The 21,022-nt window shown below is 43.9% G+C and overlaps 1 pseudogene; it reads left to right on the forward strand.

The window, feature by feature from the left end:
* Window positions 1-1,162: 1,162 nt before the first annotated feature.
* Window positions 1,163-21,022, forward strand: part of LOC111970145 (sodium channel protein type 8 subunit alpha-like) — a 98,477-nt pseudogene continuing 78,617 nt past the window's right edge.

A 21,022-nucleotide genomic window follows, 5' to 3' on the forward strand; every position in this document is an offset into this window, starting at 1 on the left:
GTACTGTATGTGTCATGAAACACTGATGAAGGCAGCATATTACACCGGAGCCTTTGTGCAGCTTTTCTTTTTTACATGTCCCGTATGTGTCATGCCTTGTAATGCTCTTGTTAATGCATCTCTCTCTCTCTCTCTCTCTCTCTCTCTCTCTCTCTCTCTCTCTCTCTCTCTCTCTCTCTCTCTCTCTCTCTCTCTCTCTCTCTCTCTCTCTCTCTCTCTCTCTCTCTCTCTCTCTCTCTCTCTCTCTCTCTCTCTCTCTCTCTCTGCAGACGTTTATAGTCCTAAACAAAGGGAAAACAATCTTCCGCTTCCACGCCACGGACTCCTTGTACGTCATCAGCCCTTTTAGTCTCTTTAGGCGAATAGCAATTAAGATTTTGATACACTCATATCCTTTCAAGTGGTGCATTGTCTTGCTTTGAAATTATGATTTAGTTGTTTATCATGGGGAAATTACAGAGTATGTACTTCTTCAATGTACTGTACATAATATTAAGGTTGAAGGAGCTAGTGATTGTGATATTTTCTTTTGATTGGTTGAAGAAACAGAGAAGAGGTGATACAGGCCAAATCATCCTTGTGCATTGATCTGGATCTTGTGACCCACACTATCCGGAAACATCTTCCCTCCCTTATCCGGATACCCTGGATCCACATCTTGTTAAATCGTTCATGGATGGGGCCACTGCATCGCAGTGCTAGAGGCGTCACTACAGACCTGGGTTCGATCCCAGGCTGTATCACAACCGGCCGTGATCGGCCCAGCGTCATCCGGGTTAGGGGAGGGTTTGGTCGAGGGGGCTTTTCTTGGCTCATTGCACTCTAGCAACTCCTTGTGGCGGGCTAGGCACCTGCAGGCTGACCTCGGTAGTCAGTTAAACGGTGTTTCCTCCGTTTAAGGCGGGTCATGGCGGGTCATGTTTCAGAGGACGCATGACTTGACCGTTGCCTCCTGAGCCCGTTGGGGAGTTGCAGTAATGAGACAAGATCGAAATTGCGGAGAAAAAAGGGGTAAAATACAAAATAAAAAATGTATGGATGAACTGTGTCATTGTAGAGTGTCTCACAGTATATTCAACTATGTTCCTACCGTATGTTGATGGGTGGTGGAGTTTATTTGGTCATCAACCTTTTCTTAACTCTCTTCCCTGTTACGGTATTCAGTATGATCATCATGAGCACCATTTTGACCAACTGTGTATTCATGACATTTAGTGATCCTCCAGAATGGAACAAGATAGTAGAGTAAGTATTGATTTATAACTCCTTATGTACATTCATAAACTGTTTAGAACACATTTATAAACTAATATGCATTTATTCACTTATCTCACCCTTTCGCTGTCTCTCGTCTTATTGTGCTCTAGGTATACCTTCACAGGTATCTACACCTTCGAATCGCTTACCAAGATTGTGGCGCGAGGCTTTTGTATAGATGGGTTCACTTTTCTACGAGATCCATGGAACTGGCTGGACTTCATGGTGATCTCTATGGCGTAAGTAGTCCACCTCCTCCCCATATTCCTCTCTCTACACCTCCATCTCTCTCTGCACTGCCATCTCTACCAGGGTGACAGGGTTGGACCAGGCAGTACATTCCAAGATAATAATAATAATCCAAGATGATTAAGCATCTCCAAATATTAATTCCGCAAAATAGAATTCATTCAACTGAATCAATCAATCAATAGGACATACAGTATATGTTAGTACAGGTACAGTGCATTCGGAAAGTATTCAGACCCTTTGACTTTTTCCCAATTTTGTTACGATACCTTTATTGTAAAATGGATTAAATCTACATACAATACCCAATAATGATGAAGCAAAAACAGTTTTTATACATTTTTGGAAATGTTTTTTCAAAAAAGCTACTGAAATTTCACGTTTACATAAGTATTCAGACCCTTTACTCAGTACTTGGTTGAAGCATCTTTGGCAGCGATTACAGTCTCGAGTCTTCTTGGGTATGATGCTACAAGCTTGGCACACCTGTATTTGGGGAGTTTCTCCCATTCTTCTCTGCAGATCCTCTCAAGCTCTGTCAGGTTGGATGGGGAGCGATGCCGCAAACCTATTTTCAAATCTCTCCAGAGACGTTCGATCGGGTTCAAGTCCGGGCTCTGGCTGGGTCACTCAAGGACATTGTCCAGACTTGTCCCAAAGCCACTCCTGCGTTGTCTTCACTGTGTGCTTAGGGTCATTGTCCTGTTGGAAGGTGAACTTTCACCCCAGTCTGACGTCCTTATTGCTCTGGAGCAGGTTTTCATCAAGGATCTCTCTGTACTTTGCTCCTTTCATCTTTCCCTCGATCCTGACTAGTCTCCCAGTCCCTGTCGCTGATAAACATCCCCACACCATGATGCTGCCATCGCCATGCTTTACCGTAGGAATGGTGCCAGGTTTCCTCCAGATGTGATGCTTGACATTCAGGTCAAATAGTTCAATCTTGGTTTCATCAGACCACAGAATCTTGTTTCTCATGGTCTGAGAGTCCTTTAGGTGGCTTTTGGCAAACTCCAAGCGGGGTGTGATGTGCCTTTTACTGAGGAGTGGCTTCCGTCTGGCCACTCTACCATAAAGTTTTGATTGGTGGAGTTCTGCAGAGATGGTTGTTCTTCTGGAAGGTTCTCCCATCTCCACAGAGGAACTCTGGAGCACTGTCAGAGTGACCATTGGGTTCTTGGTCACCTCCCTGACCAAGGCCCTTCTCCCCTGATTTTTTAGTTTGGCAGGGCGGCCAGCTCTAGGAAGAGTCTTGGTGGTTCCAAACTTCTTCCATTTAAGAATTATGGAGGCCACTGTGTTTTTGGCGACCTTCAATGCTGTAGAAGTGTTTTGGTACCCTTCTCCAGATCTGTGCCTCGACACAATCCTGTCTTGAAGCTCTACAAACAATTCCTTTGACCTCATGGCTTGGTTTTTGCTCTGACATGCACTGTCAACTGTGGGACATACAGACAGGTGTTTGCCTTTCCAAATCATGTACAATCAATTGAATTTACCACAGGTGGACTCTAATCAAGTTGTGGAAACATCTCAAGGATGATCAATGCAAACAGGATGCACCTGAGCTCAATTTCAAGTCTCATAGCAAAGGGTCTGAATACTTATGTACATTTGATATCAGTTTTTTATTTATTAATACATTTGAAACAATTCTAAAAACCTGTTTTTGCTTTGTCATTATGGGCTATTGTGTGTACATTGATAAGAAAACAATTATATTTAATACATTTTAGAATAAGGATGTAATGTAAGAAAATGTGGAAAAAGTCAAGGGGTTAGAATACTTTTTGAATGCACTGTATATTTGTAATGTTGAATTTTATGAGAATGACACACACATGCATGGGTTTGTTGAAAGAGAAGCCATTTTGATGTGATTATTAACTAGTTCAATTCTAGAGAGTGAGATAGCTCCGTGAAATGATGTAGAGTTTATACCGATGCATAAAAAAATTATCTGATTACTCTACTTGTATCCTCCTTTAAAAACAACATGTTGCAGAGGGAGGGATATCCTACCAAAGAAGATGATTTCAATGGGCAGGGATAGCAGTCTTTTTGGAATTTGGTAAAAGGAGATTTTGATGATTGAAAGTTATGCAAATATTGTAATCGTTCCAGTTTGACAAGGAATGATTGCCCTGCTCTAATTTTAGCACAACAATATGTTTTCTCTGATTTATCTGTGGAACATTTTGAAACATTTGGTTGAAACATTTTGGGCCATACAGTGTATTTCTTTCTTTATTTTGTATTTTCCTATCTTCCTTTTTAGTCCTTTATTTTATTTTTGTATTTTCTTTCTTTCAAGGTTGGGGTCAATTCCGTTTCAATTCAGTGAGTTCAGGAAGTAAACTGAACAAAAAAAATCAAAAATATTTTCAATAACAATTTTTTAAAATTGGAATTTCAGTTTACTTACTGAATTGACTTAATTGAAATGGCATTTACCACAATCCTGCCTTCTTTCTCTCTTTCATTCTGGAACGACTGCTGAGTAACTGTGATCTGATCCACTCTGCAGGTATATAACAGAGTTTGTAAACCTAGGCAATGTGTCAGCTCTGCGTACGTTCAGGGTTCTGAGGGCTTTGAAAACTATTTCTGTTATCCCAGATAAGACTATGCAGGTGTGTGCTGGCGGGCGAGTTGCTGGGGTCAGTGTTAGGTGTGGTTTTGTTTCTGTTTCCTCTTCCACCTTCGCTCCTCTCTCCTGGAGGTATAGGCGCTTCTCTCTCTCGCTCTCTCTCGCTGTGGTGTCCCCTCCTCCTGCCAGTCATCTTCTTCGGTGGTGATGGTGCTGGTGTGGTGCACTTGGCGTCCGTGTGTGTGACCTGTAGGTTTGTGTGTGTTACCGTTTGTGTTTTTTGTCATGGTGTTTTGTTCTGTGTGTGATCCTACCCCGTTACAGATATGTAACAGAATTTGTGGACCTGGGGAATGTCTCGGCGCTGAGAACGTTCAGAGTTCTCCGAGCATTGAAAACTATTTCTGTGATTCCAGGTGAGACTCCCATTTAAACACTAAAGCTGAGTTTATTTTGATTTCTCATTAAATGGATTCTCATAATTTCTTATTACTTTAGACTCTTAAAGAGGATGCCTCAGAAACGATAACTGTTTTGTTGACTTTTTATTTTCCAAACGATCAAAAATGGTAGCAATACATTTTTGATAGGCTTCGCAGTCTACTGGCAGTCTTGTGGTGTTAAGTTGAAAAGGGGCTCCTGATATGACATACTAGAAGACGAACAGCCCATATAATAAGTGGGTGGGATACACTGCAAATGTTGTATTATTGCTTGTATTTTAATAATATTCTCCCCCAAAGTGACATTAACAGATTCATACAGTATACTCAGAGCAGATTGTATGGGTAGGAGCCTGAGTTGCCCCCAAGGAAAACGTCAGGCCCTAGTTGATAACTCTCCCATGGTTAAGAAAAACTCAGGGTCTAAGTATGAGGAGTTGTAGAAATGCAAAATAGTTATTATTATTGACATCTTAACCTCCAAGTCAAAGTGATAGACAAGGGTTTCACACTCACACATTGTATCTGTAAGCTTTTCTTATTTAGACCATGAGGATCTCTTTCAGAGAGGTTCGATTCACTTTCCAACAGAGAGTAATGTGTTGATATCCACCAAATGAATGAATATAGGTAAATACATAACGTTTAGGACCTTTGATGAGTTTGTGTTCAAATTTCTACCTTAGTTGTTGTCACCATCTTAAAACACATCACATTTCTGTATGAAGCCCTGACCATAACGGAGCACTCTGAAGAACAATGAATTCCTTAAGACTGCCAAGCCTAGTTTGACAACACACTTTATGCTGCATGAAGCTTTTCAAGACACCTGCTTTTTTATCTTACAACTTTGGCTTTTAAGGAGCTTCTTTACTTTGAATTCCATTCTGTTATGATTATAACAGTGAACTCCTGAATGTGGACTATTAGTTTCTGAGAAGATCTTTGTTAATCCTGGGACATTAAGGCATAAACACAACAGAGAAAGTAACTAAAGGAAATAAACACAGTGATAACACATAACTGATTTTCAATCCAACAGTTCCAATGGTGCAAATATATAACCCCCAGAGAAAAACTAATTGGAGATCCACCTGAAGGCTTTTTCTCTGGGGGGGAGGGTTGAAAGTGTTGGATTGAAAATCAGTTATGTGTTATGTATACACACACACACACACACACACACACACACACACACACACACACACACACACACACACACCACAGACCACACACCACACACACACACACACCACACAACACATACACACACATACACACCACACTTAGCCTTTTGAGATGTTGTAGAACTTTGAGTGCAGAACATTTAATGTGCAAAAAGTGTTTGAACAAATGTCTGGGAGGAAGTAAATGTGAATTTGTGCATTAAAATACATCTAGTCCAGTAAGTAGTGTTGGCTCAGTCTCCAGTGTAGGCCTCTGATCTAAAGGGGTCCAGCCTAAAAGGCTCACCCAGTGGGATAACCACACAGCACGAGTGGACATGATGGGGTGCTAGGATGGGAACCATTCTAACCAGTGGGAACCAAGCTAAGTCACCATCGCCGGTTGCCACGACAGACAGGTGATGATGACCATGGAGTCAATTCCTTCAGCCTTGGCGTTTAAATGACCTGCATGCAACCTGCCATTCCCACTCCCCCCCCCCCCTTACCGCTGCCAGCCCTCGTCTACCCTCTCTTCTCTTCCAACTTCTTCCTCTTCTGACTGAACCCATTCCTGCGCTCTCTCTTCATTGTGCTGTGCTGCTGTGTTTGGTCGATCTAGTGGATGTTTTGTAGTTGTTGTGATATCTATTATCTGAGAGTGGCCCCACTCTTTCCAAGAATGCTCTACACTGCCTGTGAAACTGAGACTTGAACAGAAAAATAACATAAGGGAAAATTACATAAAAATTACATTCACATAATGGTGTAAATTAACATAAACTTGTCATGAATTGGTATCCCTCCACAACTCCATCACCTATTAGTCTTAGAACTATTTTGGTATAGCCTACCTCTGTGTCATTTTGTTGATTTAGAACATTTGAGGAGTATTTTGATCATCACTGAAGTGTGTCAGTCTCATGGAAATATCACGTAGGGGCACTCTCAATGTTGTTGTGTTTCTATGTTGTGGTGTAAAATTGAATGTCTGATAATCTTCTTGCTGTTTTTTATGTGTCTTTAATTATTGTACTATTGTTTGATGTACAGTAACAGATAAAAGTTTCGACACACCTACTCTTTCAAGGGTTTTTCTTTATTTTTACTATTTTCTAAATTGTAGAATAATAGTTAAGACATCAAAACTATGAATTAACACATATGGAATCATGTAGTAACCAAAAAAGTGTTAAAAAAAACATAATATATTTTATCTTTGAGATTCTTCAAAGTAGCCACCCTTTGCCTTGATGACAGCTTGTCACACTGTTGGCATTCTCTCAACCAGCTTCATGAGGTAGGAAGGCATTAACAGGTGTGCCTTGTTAAAAGTTAATTTGTGGAATTTCTTTCCTTCTTAATACCTTTGAGCCAATCAGTTGTGTTGTGACAAGGTAGGGGTGGTAAACAGAAGATATCCCTATTTGGTAAAATACCAAGTCCATATTATGGCAAGAACAGCTCAAATAAGCAAAGAGAAACGACAGTCCGTCATTACTTTAAGACATGAAGGTCAGTCAATCCGGAAAATGTCAAGAACTTTGAAAGTTTCTTCAAGTGCAGTTGCAAAAACCATTAAGCGCTATGATGAAACTGGCTCTCATGAGTACCACCACAAGAAAGGAAGACCCAGAGTTACCTCTGCTGCAGAGGATAAGTTCATTATAGTTGCCAGCCTCAGAAATTGCAGCCCAAATAAATGCTTCACAGAGTTCAAGTAACAGACACAACTCAACATCAACTGTTCGGAGGAGACTGTGTGAATCAGGCCTTTATGGTCGAATTGCTGCAAAGAAACCCCTACTGAAGGACACCAATAATAAGAAGAGACTTGCTTGTGGCAAGAAACACGAGCAATCGACATTAGACTGGTGGAAATCTGTCCTTTGGTCTGATGAGTCCAAATTTGAGATTTTAGGTTCCAACCGACGTGTCTTTGTGAGACGCAGAGTAAGTGAATGGATGATCTCCGCATGTGTGATTCCCACCGTGAAGCATGGAGGAGGATGTGTGAAAGTGTGGGGGTGGGGTTTGCTGGGGACACTGTCAATTACTTATTTATAATTCAAAGCACACTTAACCAGCATGACTCCCACAGCATTCTGCATCGATACGCCATCCCATCTGGTTTGTGCTTAGTGGGACTATCATTTGTTTTTCAACAGGACAATGACCCAACACATCTCCAGCCTGTGTAAGGGCTATTTGACCAAGAAGGAGAGTGATGGAGTGCTGCATCAGATGGCCTGGACTCCACAATCACCCGACCTCAGCCCATTTTGAGATGGTTTGAGATGAGTTGGACCGCTGAGTGAATGAAAAGCAGCCAACAAGTGCTCAGCATATGTGGGAACTCCTTCAAGACTGTTGGAAAAGCATTCCAGTTGAAGCTGGTTGAGAGAATGCCAAGAGTGTGCAAAGCTGTCATCAAGGCAAAGGGGGGCTACTTTGAAGAATCTCAAATATATTTTGATTTGTTTAACACTTTTTTGGTTACTACATGATTACATATGTGCTATTTCATGGTTTTGATGTCTTAACTATTATTCTACAATTTAGAAAATAGTACAAATAAAGAAAAACCCTTGAATGGGTAGGTGGGTCCAAACTTTTGACTGTTACTGTAGTTATCAAGGATGCTATTCTCGCTGTAATTTAGTTCAATATGACTTAACAGTAACTAACCATATAGAACACAATCACTATTGACGTATCAGAGTGTTTGAAGTGAAAACCTTCCTTTCCTCATGGAAAATATATCAACCATACGCATTATTATTATTATGACACATACGCCTGCAGTTTAGAATATTTCTGTTATACCTGTCCAAATTGAAATATTGTTGATTCTGAACAGAGCGTTCGTTTTGGTTTGATGTTAACTTGAAGAAGTACAGTTTTATGTGATGGTCTACTATATTACTGTAATACTACTATATAAACTCTATAGAAATAATTCATAGCTAAGCTTGTACTTTCCAGCAATGCCCATTTCTCTTTGTTTGTGTGCGTGTGTGCACTTGTGTGTTTATATGTATGTGTGTGTACACAAACACACACATACGCGGGTGTGTGTGTGTGTGTGTGTGCACATTTGTGTCTGTGTGTGTGAATGCATGTCTGGTTCCTTTCCCCAGGACTCAAGACCATCGTCGGTGCTCTAGTTCAATCGGTGAAGAAATTGTCAGACGTTATGATCCTCACGGTCTTCTGTCTCAGTGTCTTTGCTTTGATTGGACTACAGCTCTTCATGGGCAACCTGCGGCAGAAATGTGTCATCTGGCCAATCAACTCCACTGAGAACTACCTGGCCAATGGCAGCAAGGGCTTCGACTGGACCGAATACATCATGAACAGCAGTGAGTCCGACACACAGCCAAACGATGTGTGACACTGAGACAGAAGACCGTTTCGACTTATAACATTTGAGTTGAGTTTGAGGGGGTGCCAGATAGGCCGTGCCTACCAGAGAATCTGATAAACATGTATCCTTTTTGTTTAATGGGTCGATCTTATCTGTGTATCACTCATAGTCTAAATTAAAGACTATAACGCAAAACTTAAGTTTACGTCTGTTGGGCCCGCCTTCTGGTCATTCTCAAGCATTCTCGAGCAGGGAAGCGCCGTGAGATACCTCATTCTATTATCTGAGAACCGGGATTATGAAAGTAAAGAGCCACTGAACACTCCGATTAGCACGTGTTTTTCTGTTGCTCATTCGAAAACGAGATTTCAGTCTTGGAGGTGTGTTTCCTGACCGATTCCACATTTGGTTCATGATGTTTGTCCCCCCATAAGACACTGTAGATTTCACTTCCTTATTTCACTTCCTCAAAATCCCCAGAATGAATCTAAGATATATCAAGAAATCTGTAATTAATTTCGACGTTTTTGCTGAGGATAATTTAGTTGCGCAATTTTATATCTAACTAAGGTGTTTGGTGCAGTATTTCACAAGTAAAAAAATGCGCGATGTGTGGTCATATTTAAATAAAGTCGGGCTGCTGGGCAGGTCTGTCTCACTGTATAAGGTATTGGATATAAAGCAATCACCTCAGCTGTTCACCCCATATTAGTGGGCAAATGGACATTGTCAAATCTCAAACCAACCTTCATTAACCGTTGTGACACACGGATGTTCCAAACTCCGTTTTAGACGAGACTGACTTATGACCAAAATGATCCTGTTTACACTTTGTAGTCAATTTTGACTCTAGAATAACTGTTTCTGACTCATATCGATGCCACATAGGCCATTTTCAGAGGGATTAACTTTTTAAAGGCAGTCGCTCTTGTAAATTCTCTTTCAAATATTCGTTTTGCTTTTCTCACAATGGGATATAGCCCACTCCTGTGTCGCAGATATGTAACCTACTGGATAAAAGTAGAGACTCAGAGCTAGAAAATGGTATATCATACACTACAGTTGAGGAACACTGGGAAGTTGATAAACTTGTAACCTCACTTTTGAGAAAATGGTGCTTGAATGTTTTGGTAAAACAACTGGAGAGCTATTTTTTGTCTACACCCATTCTGCATCGTTCACACCCTCTTAAGCCTTAGCCCCACCCATCTCTTTAAGGATTCACATGTGAGGACATGTTCTAAACAATCAAAGATTTCAAGACTAAAGGCTGGTTTATACTACGTCTATCCACAATTGTCGCAGTGACATCATGAACATTCTATTGTCGTTTGACATCAAACTTGTCATTGTTGTTATGAAAAATAATAAACACAAAAACTACAGGCTGCATGACATCAGCGACCTGGTGGTCCAAAATAGCATAACTAGTGTATTTTAACACCAATAAACCCACCAGTTTAAAATTAATGTAGTATCTGTCAATCTAACAAACCAGGCAACTAAAAGCAACTTTCTAAACAATGTTTTGGTTCATTTCTAGCTTGTTAACCAGCTAGCTAATGTTAAGTTAGTTTCTAGCTTGTTAACCAGCTAACTAATGTTGGTTAACAAGCTAGAAACTAACTTAACATTACTAGCTGTTAACAAGCTAGAAACTACTTAACATAGCTAGTCTGGTTAACAAGCTAAAACTAACTTAACATTAGCTAGCTGGTTAACAAGCTAGAAACTAACTTAACATTAGCTAGCTGGTTAACAAGCTAGAAACTAACTTAACATTAGCTAGCTGGTTACACAACCTAGAAACTAACTTACATTTACATTTACATTTAAGTCATTTAGCAGACGCTCTTATCCAGACGAGTTACAAGTTGGTGCATTCACCTTATGATGTCAGTGGAAAGCCACTTTCAATAGTGCATCTAACTCTTAAGGGGGGGGGTTAGAAGGATTACTTTATCCCCCACGACGCCAGGTCAGCGGAATCAATCACCACCTTCCGGAGACACCTGAAAAACCCACCTTCTTTAAGAATACCAGGATAGGATAAAGTAATCCTTCTAACCCCCCCCCCCCCCCCTTAGAGTTAGATGCACTATTGTAAAGTGGTTGTTCCACTGGATATCACTAAGGTGAATGCACCAATTTGTAAGTCGCTCTGGATAAGAGCGTCTGCTAAATGCACTAAATGTAAATGTTTAAATGTAATGTTCTAGTCATCCCTTGTTAACCAGCTTAGCTAATGTAACGTTCAAGTTTCTAGCTTGTAACCAGCTCAGCTAAGTTAAAGTAGTTTCAGCTGCTTACCAGCTATCGCTAAATGTTAAGTTAGTTTCTAGCTTGTTAACCAGCTAGCTAATGTTAAGTTAGTTTCTAGCTTGTTAACCAGCTAGCTAATGTTAAGTTAGCTGGCTAGCCAGTTCAAATACTGACTATATCATATAGCTGACAACGTCTTCACGTTAGCTAATTTGTCTTCATTATTACAGGAAAATAAATTCACAGCAAGATCATTATTTACAAGTTAATGCGAGTCAATTACAGAAAATAGCGTACGGTTGTCAGTGTGAGGAAATAAAAGCAGGGCATTCTAGCAGAGAATTTCAGAACTTGGACACTGTCTTGTTGGCCTAACGTTATACATTTGGTGCAGGTCATGAACTTCACATTACCGTCTCTGGTAAACACATACTATATCAAATAAAATCTAAGTTTATTTGTCACGTGCACAGGATACAGAAGGTGTAGTGAAATGGTTACTTGCATAGTGGTGTCTTTTGTTAGACATGTAGCTAGCTAGCTAAACAATGAACCATAATCCCAACTCATAACATTATTACCCTGCATGAATCTGCAGGTAGCTAACCAACCATGTTCAATATTGGCTAGCTAGCTAACGTGAGGCTTTAACTAGCAATGCAAATGGCTCGGAGATATGAATGATATTACTACACAGATCATACATATAACGTTAGCTAGCGAGCCAGTCAGCTAATGTTAGCTAGCTAACTTCTGACAAAATTAGAAACGTATAATATCTGAAAATGTGGCTAGCTAGACTATCTTACCCGTAAACATGGATGGATGCTTCTTCCTCTCTGCCATGGATGCCATGGTTGCCCTTAGTTTGAAGATGTAATCCTGAGACAGGTGTTTTATACAACAGCCTTCTGTGTGTTCAATTTTCAACTACCTCTGCATATTTGCAATCAAACACCAGAATTTTCTCCATCTCCTTAGCTATCATACTCTAATTCCATCGGGCATTCCACTGATTTCAAAACTTGTTCCTCCAGAAAGTGGAGAGCAACACTTTTGCACTTCTACTACGTGATATATATTTTTTAAAGCAGCGTTACAAAGGGTTACCTACACATACTGACCAGCTCATGTTATAGAACGAAGTGTGCTACATGGCAGACCAATCCAAACTCATCTCTCGGCATGTCCAGCCCATCCATTATCTCAGCCAATCATGGCTAGCGGGAACATTCCTGTCTTTTTTCGTGGTTAACCAAATTATACGCATTTACAGATGGCATACACGTTTGTTATTAAGGCACATTAAACTTCACATGTTCCAGAAAGCATTTCTGCCAAAAAATGCATTGGTTATGTGGTTTTGAAAGAAATATACTTCATCTCAACGCTTTCCAGTGGCCTCAAGCACAATAGACAGTAACCAAAATGGGACTAAAGGCTTGGGGACTAGGCGTAAGAGATTAAGTTTCTCTTTCAAAACCGCTTTACCATAGCTCTTACGTCCACAAAGTGAGTGAGTGAGCTGCTTGCGCCGTCAGCATTCATAAAACGACATATCAGAGAAAGTTTTTTCCACTGTATAGTGTCAAAGCCTATATGATAGACAGCGATGGCAGCCAGTACACCTTAACAGTGGAAAAGACTTCTCTGTCAGTGGAAAAGTGGAAAAGACTTCTCTGTCCAACAGGTATTGCAAAAAGCATAACACTTTGGATATAGAGCATAGGTAAGGGATGACCGGTTTCAGATCGCACATTCTCTCAAAACACATGCCACTTGTTACTATACAGTGAGTGTGTGGAAGGGGCCCTGGCACTCTGGACGGTGCAAACCCGGGGTTCCCAAACTTTTTTACTCTGGGCCCCCACTTCCAGCATTGGGGAACATCCCATGCTCCCCCTGTGCGAGCGTGCACATGTCACATGCCATGACACAAACTGTTCACACCCCTCTCGTTAGTGAAGAGAGCAGCTCTAAATCTTATTTCCTGCAATTCTACACATTTTGTCATTGGGTGCAAAGAAAATGCAACAGTTTTAATGCAAATTTTAGTGCAATTTTATACATTTAGCCATGTGTATTTATGTGATACTTGAATGACAAAAAAATTACAACAACATCTATGGGCTAAATAAACAAAATAAAAAAACGTTAGCTGTCATGGGTTATAAGTAGCTTTCTAAGGTATGCAATGACTAACATGACAAGAGGCACTGATGAGGCACTACCCAAATTCGAAATGTAATCTTGTGCATTCTACTATTATAACTTTCAAGAGTAAGTTTAAAGCCGGACTTACCATGCAGACCCCCCCTGCCTACCCCTTGGGAACCACTGGTCTAAACGAGTGGCAGGCCTGTTGCATTTAGAAAAAAACACATACCAGACATTCAGAATTCTTACCAGCCAATACATTTATTCACCATAATAACACCAAAAAACACAAAATAATTATAAAAAAACGTATTAAAATAATTTCTTTAGTCGCTCTGTGATTCAACATTTTTATTTTTTGGCAAGAGGCTGAATGTATCTCACCGGAGAAAGCATCCGAGCGAGCGAAACAACACCCCTCTGTCTCTGTATGTGAAGACCGTCTATCTGATGCTGTCTGGTCAAAAATAATATGATATTGTTGCCACCTGTGGTATTGAATACAATGAAAGCCAGCGAGCATTTGGCCTCCCTTGATAAAATAAAAATAATAGCTAATCAACGTCACGCTATACTGAGTGAGCTCAACTATGAATGGTCCTACGCTGGGGATCCTGGAACCTGCCGGGCGTTTCTCTCCCAGTGCTCCCTCATCTTTGAGCTACAGCCCTTTTTGTTTCCATTGCATCGTTCGAAGATAGCGTACCTTATAATGCTGATGTCCGGGAGGGCGCGCGTCTGGGCTATAACGGTGTGGGAGCAACAATCCATTGGTTGCATTAGTCTGCAGGATTTCATGGCGGAGGTAAGGAAGGTGTTCAATTCTCCGGTGTCTGGGAGAGAGGTAGCTCAGAAGCTGCATCAAGACTCCCGTAGTGTGGCAGAGTACGCGGTAGATTTTTGCACGTTGGCTGCCGAGAGTACCTGGAACCCGGAGTCCCTGTTCGACACCTTCCTTCACGGAATATTGGAGGGAATTAAAGAATAGCTCGCAGCCCGGGAGCTGCCCGTGGACGTCGACTCCCTCATAGCCCTGACCATAAGGATCGATGGGCGGTTACGGGAACGTAGCAGGGAGAGGATGTCTATTCCCAGCCATACGCGCTCGTCCACGGGTTCCCCCTCGTGTTCCCCCTCGTGTGCCCCCTCGCCTCCGAAGTATCTCAAAAGTCCCCGACGCCTGCTTACCTGAGAGAATCTGATGTCACCCGAGTTCCCCCGGGAATCATCGAGGACTGTCGACTCGCCTCCTCCGGAGCCCATGCAACTGGGCAGGGCTAGCTTGTCTCCTGAGGAACATTTACGCAGACTGAGCTCCAAAAGTTGTCTATTATGTGGTACTTCAGGACATTACATATCTACCTGTCCAGTAAAAGACCACGCTCATCAGTAGGTACGAGTATGCTGGTGAGCCATACAGGGAGTCTCCCATTTCCCATACTATCCTGCTGTGGAGTGACCGGTCTGAATTTTTCCGGGTGCTTATGGATTTTGGGGCTGACAGGAGCTTTATGCACGCTACCCTGGTGTCAGATCTGGGCTTCTCCACACAACCCCTTTCTATTCCCATGGACGCCGCTATTGGCAGGGTCACTCACAGTATGGTTCCCATCAACCTGCGAGTGTCAGGTAACCACAGTGAGTCCATGCAGTTTCTGTTTATTGAGTCTCCTCATGTACCCATGGTTTTGGGATTGCCATGGTGCCAGAAGCACAACCCCCTGATCAACTGGGCTACGGGTTCTATCCTGGGTTGGAGCCCGTTCTGTCACACACATTGCCTCAAGGCGGCGTAGCCTGATCCTGGGCATTCTCCAGCGGGCTTGGGAAAAGCCTCAGATCTCTCAGTCGTTCCCGCAGAGTACCAGGACCTCCAGGAGGTTTCCAACAAGGCCCGCACCACATCTCTTCCTCTGCATCGACCCTACGACTATGCCATTGACCTCCCTGTCTGGTCTGGAGACCAAGACCATGGAAGTGTACATTAAGGACTCTCTGGCTGCAGGGTTCATTCGTCCTTCCGCCTCCCCAGCCGGCGGACTGCCAGGGCCTTAGTGACATCACGCTACGCTAAAAAAACCTTACCCTCTACCACTCCTATCCTCTGCTTTTGAGCCTCTCCAGGGAGCGGCCATTTTCTCGAAGTTGGACCTTCGAAACACCTACAATCTGGTTCAGATACGGGAAAGAGACGAGTGGAAGACAGTCTTTAACATGGCTAGCGGGCACTATGAGTACCTGGTTATGCCATTCGGACTGACCAATCTCCCTCCGTATTCCAGGCCCTGGTCAGTGATGTGCTCCATGACATGTAGAACCGATTCGTGTTTGGATACCTCGATGACATCCTTATCTTTTCCCGTTCGGCTCAACAACATGTTCTCCACGTCCAACAAGTCCTCCAGCACCTCCTGGAGAACCAGTTGTTTGTTAAAGCTGAAAAATGGGATACGTCAAACGCTGCAGGGAACATTCAGGTGGATCCTAACAAGGTAAGAGCGGTGGTGGAGTGGCCCCAACCCACCTCCAGAGTGCATCTTCAATGCTTCCTGGCATTTGCTCATTTCTAATGCCACTTCATCCAGGGCTACAGCACCCTGGCTTCCCCCCTCTCTGCACTCACCTCACCCAAGGTTCCGTTCATGTGGTCCCCAGCTGCTGACTGGGCGTTTTCGGATCTCAAGCATTGATTCACCACAGCCCCCATCTTAATCCATCTGGACCCGTCCCGTCAGTTTGTGGTGGAAGTCGAAGCCTCAGATGTTAGAGTAGGGGCCATCCTGTCCCAGCGTTCTGCCCAGGATCAAAAGGTCCATCCCTGCGCTTTCATCTTAATCCCACTGAATTAATCCCACAGGAACTACGACATGGGAAATCGGGAACTTCTTGCGGTCAAGATGACACTGGAGGAGTGGAGACACTGGCTAGAGGGGACGCAACATCCATTCATAGTGTGGACCGACCATAAGAATCTAGAATATCTCCGCTCTGCCAAGCGCCTCAATTTAAGGCAGACTCGTTTAGCTCTGTTATTCACTCGTTTTCATTTTACAATCTACTACCACCCTGGGTCCAAGAATGTGAAGCCTGATGCCCGCTCTCGCTTGCATTGCTCTGCAGCTACACTGTCTGACCCAGAGACCATCCTCCCTTCCTCCTGTCTGGCAGATACACTCATCTGGGGTATCAAGAGCCTGGTCCATAAGGCGCAGTGTTCCCAGCCGGACCCCGGCTGTTTGTCCCAGATTCTGCCCAGTCCGCAGTCCTGGAATGGGCTCATTCCTCTAACCTCACCTGCCATCCCGGCTCCCGCCGGACCCAGGCTTTCCTCCGTCAACGGTTTTGGTGGCCCACCATGGTTCCTGACGTCTCCACGTTCATCGCCACCTGCACTGTGCGTGCACAGAGTAAGACCCTCCTTCAACCAGTCCCTGTTCCTCACCGCCCCTGGTCCCATATATCCCTGGACTTTGTCACTGGTCTACCTCCATCCGATGGCAAAACCACCATCTTTACATTAGTGGATAGGTTTTCCAAATCCGCCCATTTCATTCCCCTTCCAAAGTTACCCTCAGCAAATGAGATGTCCCAGCTCATGGTACAGCACGTCTTCCGGATCCATGGACTTCCGGTCGACATGGTCTCCAATCGTGGTCCTCGGTTCTCGTCCCAAATCTGGTAGGCGTTCTACACCCTCATTGGGTCATCGGCCAGCCTGTCCTCCGGGTTTCATCCCCAATCTAACGGCCAGTCAGAGCGAGCCAATCAGGACCTGGAGACGGCACTTCATTGCCTCGTCTCTGCCAACCCCAGCAACTTGTGTGGATGGAGTACGCACACAACACCCTTCCCTGCTCGCCCACTGGTCTCTCGCCCTTCGAGTGTTCCATGTGTTACCAGCATCCGCTCTTCCCTGAGCAGGAGGAAGAAGTCAGCATACCCTCAGCCCAGATGTTTGCCCACCGCTGTCGGCGTACCTGGAAGAGAGCCCGGTCCGCTCTTCTTAAGACCACCTCCAGGTATCGACGACAGGCGGATCACCCTGGACCCCGGCTCCCCGCTATCGTTTCGGGCAGAGGTTATGGCTCTGCACTCAGGATCTGCCTCTCCGGGTGGAGTCCTGTAAACTTTCCCTGCTTTATCGCGCCTTTCCCCATCTCTAAAGTCCTTATTGACATTTTATATTTAACCTTTATTTAACTAAGCAAGTCAGTTAAGAACAAATTCTTATTTTACAAAGATGGCCTACCCCGGCCAAACCCTCCCCTAACACGGACGGCGCTGGGCAAATTGTGCGCCGCCCTATGGGGCTCCCGATCACGGCTGGTTGTGATACAGCCCTGGATCAAACCAGGGTCTGTAGTGACACCTTTAGCACTGAGATGCAGTAACTTAGACTGCTGCGCTACTCGGGAGCCTTAGCCAACTGCTGTTTATCTTCTGTTGCCCCGCACCCTCCGCATACATCCCACTTTCCATGTGTCTAGGATTAAACCTCTGTCTCACAGCCCTTTGCCTCCTATTCTTCCCCGTTATCCCGTGTACAGTAGAAGTTGGATGTTTACATACACCTTAGCCAAATACATTTAAACTCCGTTTTTCACAATTCCTGACATTTAATCCCAGTAAAAGATCCCTGTCTTAGGTCAGTTAGGATCACCACTGTCACGTTCCTGACCTGTTTTCTCTTGTTTTATATGTATTTATTGGTCAGGGCGTGAGTGTTGGGTGGGCAGTCTATGTTTTCTATTTCTATGTTGGGTTTTGTGTTCGGCCTGGTATGATTCTCAATTAGAGACAGGTGTGTATCGTTTGTCTCTGATTGAGAGTCATACTAAGGCAGCCAGGGTTTCACTGGTGTTTTGTGGGTGTTTGTTCGGCCCTTATCCCGATGCTGTCCCTTCATTTAGGTGGGTTGAGTGGAGGGTAGTCATTGGGAGGGGGATACGGAAGCGGGGAGTGACTATGGTGGGGTGGGGACCTCGCCCAGAGCCTGAGCCACCACCATGGTCAGATGCCCACCCAGACCCTCCCTCTAGACTTTGTGCTGGTGCGCCCGAGTTCGCACCTTAAGGGGGGGTTATGTCACGTTCCTGACCTGTTTTCTCTTGTTTTTATATGTATTTATTGGTCAGGGCGTGAGTGTTGGGTGGGCAGTCTATGTTTTCTATTTCTATGTTGGGTTTTGTGTTCGGCCTGGTATGATTCTCAATTAGAGACAGGTGTGTATCGTTTGTCTCTGATTGAGAGTCATACTAAGGCAGCCAGGGTTTCACTGGTGTTTTGTGGGTGTTTGTTTCCTGTGTTAGCGTTTGGGCCACACAGGATGTTGCAGGTTAGTCACGTTTGTTGTTTTGTTTATTTGTAGTGTTTGTTGGTTTGCCATTAAAATCATGAATACCTCCTACTCCGCATCTTGGTCCGATCCATGCTCCTCCTCGTCTGAGGAGAGAACGACATTGACAGCCGTTACAACCATTTATTTTAAGAATGTGAAATGTCAGATTAATAGTAGAGAGAATTATTTATTTCAGCTTTATTTTCTTTCATCACATTCCCAGTGGGTCAGAATTTACATACATCAATTAGTATTTGGTAGCATTGCCTTTAAATTGTTTAAACTTCGGTCAAACGTTTTGGGTAGCCTTCACAAGCTTCCCACAATAAGTTGGGTGAATTTTGGCCCATTCCTCCTGACAGAGCTGGTGTAACTGAGTCAGGTTTGTAGGCCTCCTTGCTCACACACGCTTTTTCAGTTCTGCCCACAAATTTTCTATAGGATTGAGGTCAGGGCTTTGTGATGGCCACTCCAAAATAGAGGTCGACCGATTATGATTTTTCAACGCCGATACCGATTATTGGAGGACCAAAAAAAAAAACGATACCGATTAATCGGCCGATATTTTTAATTTATTTGTAATAATGACAATTACAACAATACTGAATGAACACTTATTTTAACTTAATATAATACCCACTAAAATCAATTTAGCCTCAAATAAATAATGAAACATGTTCAATTTGGTTTAAATAATGCAAAAACCAAGTGTTGGAGAAGAAAGTAAAGGTGCAATATGTGCCATGTAAGAAAGCTAACGTTTAAGTTCCTTGCTCAGAACATTACATTTAACATTTACATTTAAGTCATTTAGCAGACGCTCTTATCCAGAGCGACTTACAAATTGGTGCATTCACCTTATGATATCCAGTGGAACAACCACTTTACAATAGTGCATCTAACTCTTTTAAGGGGGAGGGGGGGTTAGGAGGATTACTTTATCCTATCTAGGTATTCCTTAAAGAGGTGGGGTTTCAGGTGTCTCCGGAAGGTGGTGATTGACTCCGCTGACCTGGCGTCGTGAGGGAGTTTGTTCCACCATTGGGGTGCCAGAGCAGCGAACAGTTTTGACTGGGCTGAGCGGGAACTGTACTTCCTCAGAGGTAGGGAGGCGAGCAGGCCAGAGTTGGATGAACGCAGTGCCCTTGTTTGGGTGTAGGGCCTGACAGAGCCTGAAGGTACGGAGGTGCCGTTCCCCTCACAGCTCCGTAGGCAAGCACCATGGTCTTGTAGCGGATGCGAGCTTCAACTGGAAGCCAGTGGAGAGAGCGGAGGAGCGGGGTGACGTGAGAGAACTTGGGAAGGTTGAACACCAGACGGGCTGCGGCGTTCTGGATGAGTTGTAGGGTTTAATGGCACAGGCAGGGAGCCCAGCCAGCAGCGAGTTGCAGTAATCCAGACGGGAGATGACAAGTGCCTGGATTAGGACCTGCGCCGCTTCCTGTGTGAGGCAGGGTCGTACTCTGCGAATGTTGTAGAGTATGAACCTACAGGAACGGGTCACCGCCTTGATGTGAGTTGAGAACGACAGGGTGTTGTCCAGGATCACGCCAAGGTTCTTAGCGCTCTGGGAGGAGGACACAATGGAGTTGTCAACCGTGATGGCGAGATCATGGAACGGGCAGTCCTTCCCCGGGAGGAAGAGCAGCTCCGTCTTGCCGAGGTTCAGCTTGAGGTGGTGATCCGTCATCCACACTGATATGTCTGCCAGACATGCAGAGATGCGATTCGCCACCTGGTTATCAGAGGGGGGAAAGGAGAAGATTAATTGTGTGTCGTCTGCATAGCAATGATAGGAGAGGCCATGTGAGGATATGACAGAGCCAAGTGACTTGGTGTATAGCGAGAATAGGAGAGGCCTAGAACAGAGCCCTGGGGGACACCAGTGGTGAAGCACGTGGTGCGGAGACAGATTCTCGCCACGCCACCTGGTAGGAGCGACCTGTCAGGTAGAACGCAATCCAAGCGTGGGCCGCGCCGGAGATGCCCAGCTCGGAGAGGGTGGAGAGGAGGATCTGATGGTTCACAGTATCAAAGGCAGCCGATAGGTCTAGAAGGATGAGAGCAGAGGAGAGGAGAGTTAGCTTTAGCAGTGCGGAGCGCCTCCGTGACACAGAGAAGAGCAGTCTCAGTTGAATGACTAGTCTTGAAACCTGACTGATTTGGATCAAGAAGGTCATTCTGAGAGAGATA

This window comes from Salvelinus sp. IW2-2015, linkage group LG11, assembly GCF_002910315.2.
Source record: "Salvelinus sp. IW2-2015 linkage group LG11, ASM291031v2, whole genome shotgun sequence".
NCBI lineage: Eukaryota > Metazoa > Chordata > Actinopteri > Salmoniformes > Salmonidae > Salvelinus > Salvelinus sp. IW2-2015.